We start from the raw sequence: 8,687 nt of genomic DNA, 5'->3' as shown, positions 1-8,687 counted from the left end.
ATGGATCCCAGGGTGAAAACAGGCTAGCCTTGGTGGTCTTCTGTACCATCTCAGTATAATAGGAACCTGAATAAATTGTAAAAATGTATTAATTCCAAGGTAAACCTCTGAAAGTTGATGGCAGGCTTGTGTACTGACATTTTTGAGCAAAGAAATAAGTCCCAAATCCTGACTCTGCTGCTTCTATGCAAGGTGAACTATGAGTCACTGAGTAGGATGTTTTAGGCTTGGGAAAATGGTTGGGGTTAGTGCTTTTCAATCAATCTGCACAATTTCAGGTCTCTTACAAATGCATAGATATTATGGTCTTTTGGGTAATTTATGAATTCCTGGGAATTCAAAATGCAGAGTCACATTAGAAGCTGGGAGTGACTTCCAGGCAGTAGTGTTGGATCACAAGTCACAGTTAGAATGCTAAGGTGAAAAACAGTGAGTCTCCATTTTGTGGGTACTCAATTACTTCAACCAACAGTTGTTTCTTGGTTTTATGTTTAAGAAACAATAAGATGTAATGGAAAGAGGGTGGGTCGCAGATTTCAAAGTAAGTGAAAAAAACACTTGAACATGCAGAAGATGGAGTAGGTGAGAATAGGTCCTATACTCTGTGATTCTAATCCAGGTCAGGAATTACAGAGAATGAGTTCATCAGCCCGAAGTGAAATACCTTTCTAAAACCCAGGGTGTGTGCTTTTTGACAAACTGAGTTCTGAGATCTTTTAAGGGAAGTCTCTGACATCCGCATTACTGTTATTTAGCAGCATGTGTGGGAACTTCAGGGCATGTGTGCACGAGGGAAGCAAGGATACAACATTTCCTGAAATCCTGGAAATAAAATGTAAAGTAGAAAAGATTTGGTAGATGACCAACCATAGAAAGGAATTGAAAGCCTAGGACTTTATGGTAAAATTTCATAAAATCATACACATGAAAGTTTTGGGTTTTGTTTTTAATGAATCCCTTCTCAGACACACCTGAGATACCCTGGTAAGGTAGTTGCAGTGTTTGGGCCTCATTCTTAGAAGAAGATTTAAGATCTGTGATGTCTTTATGATGATGTCGGCCTTGCCCATTGTCACATGACTTTGGGAGGGCATCAGTGTAGGAAGTTTTGCAAAGTGGGCACACTTTTCTCCTAATCATTAGACAATGCAGTCCGGACAAAGTCAGCTCTGCTTTCCCGAAGGACCTCCTATTAGGTGGAAATTTTACATATCCACCCCCCCCCCCGGCTTAAAAATTAAACCAAATTGAAATTTGACAATTACCTAGAATATGGTTGCAATAAAATAGATGTGAACCCAGATGATGATTTGGGAATAATAAAATTTTAGAGCTTAATTTAGTCATAGCAAGAAAGACATCAATGCCATTTTTCAATTTGAGTTCCAGGTTGGGTTTAGTTCAAGGTTACTCTGACTGCTTGAATGTCTTCTTACCCATTTTTAATAACCCCTGAGATGCTTTCAACACAATAAGAAATGGAAGTCCAAGGAATAAACTGGTATTTCCATATAGTCCTCTCCATTCTTTAAAGCTATAAGACTCTAAATGTCAATCCTTTGTTTTAAAACATCCTGAATGGAAGACCATAGTTTCTGAAAGCTAGAAGTTGAGAGAGCAAATATTTTGACAGTTTTCATATTGATTATGTTCAGGATAAGAATAATGATATAAGCTGTCTTTTAAAAACTGTGATTTGTATGGAATTTTCAAACCAAGTTTTCTATGAGCTCTCAAAATATTTTTCTTCTTTCAGTGAGAAGTCCCTTTACTTTGAAATGAAGGGGATAGTGTAATGAAAGCAAGCTATTAATGACATAATGGGAGAACTTAATAAGACCCTTGGCCCAGTGCTTCACAAAGGTGTCAGTCAGACAGGTAGCAAAGGTGATCTGGCTGACAGGGTCACTGCCGTTCAAAGCCTGGGGGAACTGACACGGAAGGTCAACAGTTGCCTCCCTGTAGAATAAAAATGAGCAAGACTAAGTGGTATTTCAGAACTAAGTCATCCAAGAAGGAAAAAAATAACCTATCAAAATAATAAAGATTTTCTCAACAGAAGTTGTACAGAAAGCCTATCTATTCTGTCTCCTGCTACTGCAGGTCAGATACCCAAAGCCCTGGAGGGTGATTCAGAAATTCTGTGAGGCACAATTTAAGGATTGACTACCTCTCCCAAACTCACTGGTGTAGAAGAAGGCAAACTTGTTCTTGAGTTTGTCCTAAACTTTTGACTTGGGAACTCACTGCCTCACAGAGTGACTTCCTTCCAAGTACAAATGTTCAGATTTCTTTTTCCTACTCTTCAGTTACAAAGATCTCCACATATGTTTTTCCAGCTCTTTTTATGTTTCTAAAACTGATCCCAAAGTTCTTGATTCCTGAAGGCAAAAGTATCACAATAATTATGGGAAAATGGACAGGTAGATGTGGTTGGTGTCTAAGGGTACATTCCAGTACTGGGAGAAGTGGTTGGTGTCTAAGGGAACATTCCAGTTCTTCGTGAAGAGGAAGATGAGTGACGAAGGACAAAAACACTCTCCAAATGCTCATGAGAAATGAGTGTTGGCTTAGTTCTGGGAAGCTGTCATGGATTGTGCTGACCCATTGAGGTTAGACATTTTTTTTTCCTTAGCAAAAAATCACTTTCTAAAGCCAGAACATTTAGGTTTGCCATGGAAGAGAATGTTTAACACATGCAGGATGGTTAATTAAAAGTATTTTTTTACAAAAAGTCAAGAAATACTAGATGGGAAATTAGGAAAAAGACCATTTTGGCTCCCCCCAACCCTGGCATTATAAAATTACATGATACTGTCATTCTAGGAGACAAAAATAGCCTAATCGCTCAGATATTTCTTGGTTTTGTAGATGGTTTAGCCTTTACTATGTTTTCCAGCCTCTTGCTGCTCTCACTAGTTTTAAAAGATGAAAATGATTCTAATCATTTTATTAATATGTATTAATTATACAAATTAATAGGTTTTACTGTGAAATTTTCATACATGCATATATTATGCATTGGTCTTGTTCAGCCTCCCTTCAATCCTTTCTCACCCTCACCTCTGTTCCTCTCCTCACTCCCTAATCGTCCCTCTCTACTTTCACATCATCTTTTCATTTTATTTATGCTTTTATTAAATTATTTTTAGTTTCCACATATGAGAGAAAACATGCAGTTCTTGTGCTTCTGTGTCTGGCTTATTTAGCTAAGCATGATGTTCTCCAATTGCATCAATTTTCCTGCAAATGACAATATTTCGCTCATCTTTAGAGCTGAATGATAGTCCACTGTGTACATATACAATATTTAGTTTATTCATTTATCTATAGACACCTAGGCTGATTCCATATCTTAACTATTGTTCAGTAGTTACCATAATAAACTTTGAATACTGAATTAATTATATTTGTATATGTAGCCAGGAGAGGCATAGCTGGAACATGCAGTAGTTTTGTTTGCAGTTTTTAAAGATTCCTCAGATGGTTTTCCACAGGGGATTTAATAATACACATTCCCATTAACAGTATATAGAGTTCATTTTTTCCACAACCTCACCAACATGTTATTTTAATTTTTTTTGTTGTTGTTTGTTTTCTTTGGTTTTGGTCTTGGTTATAACCGTTCTTGACAGGGATGGGATGGAATAGCAATAGAGATTCTATTGGCATTTCTCGGAGTGCTAAATACATTGAGCATTTTTTCCATATATTTATGGTCCATTTGTACTTTTGAGAAGTGTCTTTTCAGATAGTTTGCCCATTTTTTAATTAGACAACTTGCTTTTGTTATTGTTAACTTTTTATATTTTTTAAAAAATTTTGATTTGTTATATATGACAACAGAATGCATTACAATTCATATTACATAGACAGCACAATTTTTCATATCTCTGGTTTTTTAAAACTTCTTTATAGAATCTAGATATTAATCCTCTGTAGATGAAAAGCTGTTACAATTTTTCTCCCATTCTGTAAGTTGTATCTTCATTCTGCTGTGCACATTTTATTTATTTTTAAAAAATTTTATTTGTTCTTTTAAGTTATTTACAAGACAGTAGAATGTATTTTGACATATTATACATACATGGAATATAACTTCTCATTCTTCTGATTGTACATCATGTGGAGTTACACTGGTTGTGTATTCATACAAGAACATAAGAAATGTCTGATTCATTCTTTTGTCTTTCCTATGCACACCACTTCCCTTCCCTTCATTTCCCTTAGTTTAATCCAAAGTACTTCTATTCTCCTCACTCCTTATGTTATTGTGTGTTAACATCCACATATAAGAGAGAACATTCAGCCTTTGGTTTGGGGGGATTGGCTTATTTCACTTAGTGTAATATTCTCCAGGTCTATCCATTTACTGGCAAATGCCATAATTTCATTCTTTTTTATGGTTGAGTAACATTCCATTGTGTATGTTTACCACATTTTCTCTACCCATTCATCGTTCCAAGGGCATCTAGGTTTGTTTCATAGCTTAGCTATTGTGAATTAAACTGCTATAAACATTGATGTCACCACATCACTATAGTATGCTGATTTTTAAGTCCTTCAGGTAGATACCAAAGAGTGGGATAGCTGGGTCATTCCAAGCTTTTAAGGAATCTCCATATTGCTTTCCAGAGTGGTTGCACAAATTTTCAGTTCCACATCAATGTATGAGTGAACCTTTTCCCCAATATCTTGCCAACACTTATTGTTACTTGCATTCTTGCCATTCTGACTGGAGCAAGATTAAATCTCAGTGTAGTTTTAGTTTGCATTTCTCTAACTGCTAGAGATGTTGACTATTTTTCCATATATTTGTTGATCAATCATATTTCTTCTTCTTTGAAGTAGCTGTTCAGTTGCCCATTTATTGACTGGTTGTGTGTGTGTGTGTGTGTGTGTGTGTGTGTGTGTGATATATATATATATATATATATATATATATATATATATATATCACATTTTATTTATCTATTCATCTACTGAAGGACATATAGGTTGGTTCTAGGCTATTGTGAGTTGTGCTGCTATGAATATTGATGTGGCTGTGTCCCTGTAGTTTGCTGTTTTAAGTCCTTTGGGTATAGACTGAGGAGTGGGATAGCTGGGTCAAATGGGGGTTCCATTCCCAGTTTTCCAAGGATTCTCCATACTGCTTTCCATATTGTCTGCACCAATTTTCAGTCCCACAAGCAATGTATGAGTATGCCTTTTTCCTCCATATCCTTGCCAACAATTATTGTTGTTTGTCTTCATAGTAGCTGCCATTCTGACTGGAGTGAGACAAAATCTTAGTTTTGATTTGCATTTCTCTAATTGCTAGAATGTTTAACATTTTTAATATATTTGTTGATTAATTGTATATCTTCTTCTGAGAAGTGTCTGTTCAGTTCCTTGGCCCATTTATTGATTGGATTATATTCATTTTTTGGTGGTAAGATTTTTGAGTTTTTTATATATTCTAGAGTGTGGTATAAATTTGTTACCAATTAGTAGGCTCTGTATTCACTTTTATGATTTTTTTTTTTTGCTGAGAAGAAGCTTTTTAGTTTGAATCCATCCCATTCTTGATATTAATTTTAATCAATTTATTATTAATTTAATAATTAATCTAATTGTTATTAATTTACTAGTTTAATATTAATTAATTCTTGATATTAATTATTAAGGTATAGGAGTCTTATTAAGAAAGTTGAGGCCTAATCCAACATGATAGAGATTTGGGTCCATTTTTTTTTTCTAATAGAGGCAGTGTCTCTAGTTTAATTCCACTTTGAGTTGAGTTTTGTGCATGGTGAGAATAGGGGTTTGATTTCATTTTGTTGCATATAGATTTCCAATTTTCCCAGCACCATTTGTTGAAGAGGCTATCTTTTCTTCAATGTATGTTTTTAGTGCCTTTATCGAATATAAGATAACTGTAATTAAGTGGGTTAGTCTCTGTTTATTCTGTATCATTAGTCTACCAGTCCATTTTGGGGCCAATGCCATGCTGTTTTTGTTACTATTGCTCTGTAGTATAGTTTAAGGTCTGGTAAACAGCACCCCCTCATGTTCAAAACACTAGAAAAACTAGGGATAACAGGAACATATCTCAACATTGTAAAAGCTATCTATGCTAATCTCAATGCCAACATCATTCGAAATGGACAAAAATTGAAAGCATTCCCTCTAAAAACTGGAACAAGACAGGGATGCCCTCTTTTACCAATTCTATTTACCATAGTTCTTGAAACACCTGCAAGTGCAATTAGACAGACAAAAGAAAGTAAAGGCATATGGATAGGTAAAGAAGAAATCAAATTAGTATGAATTTGCCAACGATATGATTCTATACCTAGAAGACCCAAAAAATTCCACCAGAAAACTTCTAGAACTTGTAAATAAATTCAGCAAAGTACAAGTTACAAAATCAATACTCATTAATCAAAGGCATTTCTGTACTTCAGTGACAAATTCTCTGAAAGGAAAATACCCCATTTATAATAGCATCAAACAAACAAACAAACAAACTTGGGGATCAACTTAACGAAAGAGGTAAAAGACCTCTACAATGAAAACTACAGAACACTGCAGAACACTTTCTTCTGTCTAATTGCTCTGGCTAGAGTTTCAAGGACAATGTTGAATAGAAGTGGTAAAAGAGGGCATCTCTGTCTTGTTCCAGTTTTTAGAGGAATGCTTTCAATTCTTCTCCATTTAGAATGATGTAGGTCTTAGGTTTTTGCATGGATAGCTTTTACAATGTAGAGGTATGTTCCTACTATTCCTAGTTTTTCTAGTGTTTTGAACATGAAGGGATGTGCAGATGCTTTTTAATTTGATGCATTGGCATTTGTCAATTCTTGCTCTTTTGTCCTGTAAGAATCTGATCTAGGATATTGTTGCCTGTGCCAATACTTTAAAGTGTTTCCTCTTTTTTTTCTTCCAGAAGTTTCAAATTTTCAGATTTTACATTAAGGTCTTTGATATGTTTCAAATTAATTTTTGAACAGGCTGAGAGTTAAGAGTTGAATTTGATTATTTTGAATGTGGATATCTAGTTTTCCCAGAACCATAAATAAGTTGTCCTTTCTTCAATGAATGCTTTTGGTAACCTTGTACAGAATCAGTTGGCTGAGAATACATGGGTTTATTTCCTGAAACTTCTATTCTGTTCCACTTGTCTATGTGTCTGTTTTTATGTCAATTCTGTGCAAATTTTGTTACTATTTTTCTACAGTATGCTTTAAAGTAAGATATTATGATGCCTCCAGGATTATTTTTTTTTGAAGGTTGCTTTGGCTATTTGGGGGTCTTTTGTTTTTCCATATGAATTTTAGAATTGATTTTCTAGTTCTGTGAAGAAATTGGTATTGTGATTATGACTGCATTACATCTGTCAATCACTTTGGGTATTATGACCATTTCATCAATATTAATTTTACCAATCCATGGACATGGGAAATCTTTCCACCTTCTAGGGTCTTCACCAATTTCTTTCCTCATTGTTTTGTAATTTTTATTGTAGAGGTCTTTCTATCATCAGGTTATTCCTAGGTATTCTGTTGCTCAAGCTATTGTGAATAGGTTTATTTTTCTTATTTTTCATTATTGGTATATAGCCAACCCACTAATTTTATATATTCATTTTATCATATTATTTTCCTCAATTTTTTATCAGTTTTAAAAGTCTTTATGGAGTTTTTAGAACTCTTTTAATGTATGAAATCATAACATCAGCAGCAACAGACATAATTACCTTCCTCCTTTCCTATTTGTATATATTTTATTTCTTTACCTTGAGTAATAGAGCCAAAATTTCTAGCACTCTATGTATTAAGCATGGTGAGACTGGACACGTTTTTCTTGTTTACAACCTTAGAGGCAATGAATTTAGTATTTCCCAATTCAGTAAGATATTAATTATGGGTTTGCCATATCTAGCCTTATTATGTTGATGTATAATCCTTCTATACCTAATTTATTCATGGCTTTTATCATGAGGAGATGTTAAAATTTATTGAAGGTGTTTTTGTTGTCATTGTTGTTGTTTTCATCTATTGAGATGATCATGTGATTTTTAGCCTTAATTCTTTTATGTACTATTGATTTACATATGTTGAATCATCTTTGCATCCCTGGAATGAAATGGAAGCAACTCGATCTTTTTAATGTGCTTTTTTTTTTTGACATCCACTACAGTTTTATTTATGAGAGGTGCAAATCTGAGACAATGTCTCAAAGTCCAGTGACTGGGAAGCAAGCAGGGACAGACTATAGAAGCAACTCTGCAGATTGCCCCAGGGAGAGAGAAATAGGAAAATAAGACTGGGCCTAGGCTGCGTCAGAGGCTTTATCACTGCAGGGTGGAGATAGGGCCCTGCCTTGTAGTTGCAGCCTTCCGGGAGACACCCCTCCCCATTGCCCGCCAGGGGCCTGCTCTTTACCAGTTTATTCTCCACTTGCTGTTTTCCATACCCGCTTACTGATTCACTGATTCAACAAATGCTGACTAAGACTGGCCAGCCATGTCCTTGGCCTTGGGACAGACACATCTCCCTGTCCCTGAGAAGCCTATAGTTAAACCAGTGCTGTGGGACCCCAAAGAGGGGCTTGACCTCCATGCAGATGGCATTGATAAGGAAGCTTCCTCACAGGGATCCATACCCTCCTTACTTTTTACATAAAAAAATACAACCAAAAAA

Source organism: Spermophilus citellus (assembly GCF_964194105.1).
Source record: "Spermophilus citellus genome assembly, chromosome: 2".
Lineage (NCBI taxonomy): Eukaryota > Metazoa > Chordata > Mammalia > Rodentia > Sciuridae > Spermophilus > Spermophilus citellus.
This window is presented reverse-complemented; position numbering follows the sequence as displayed.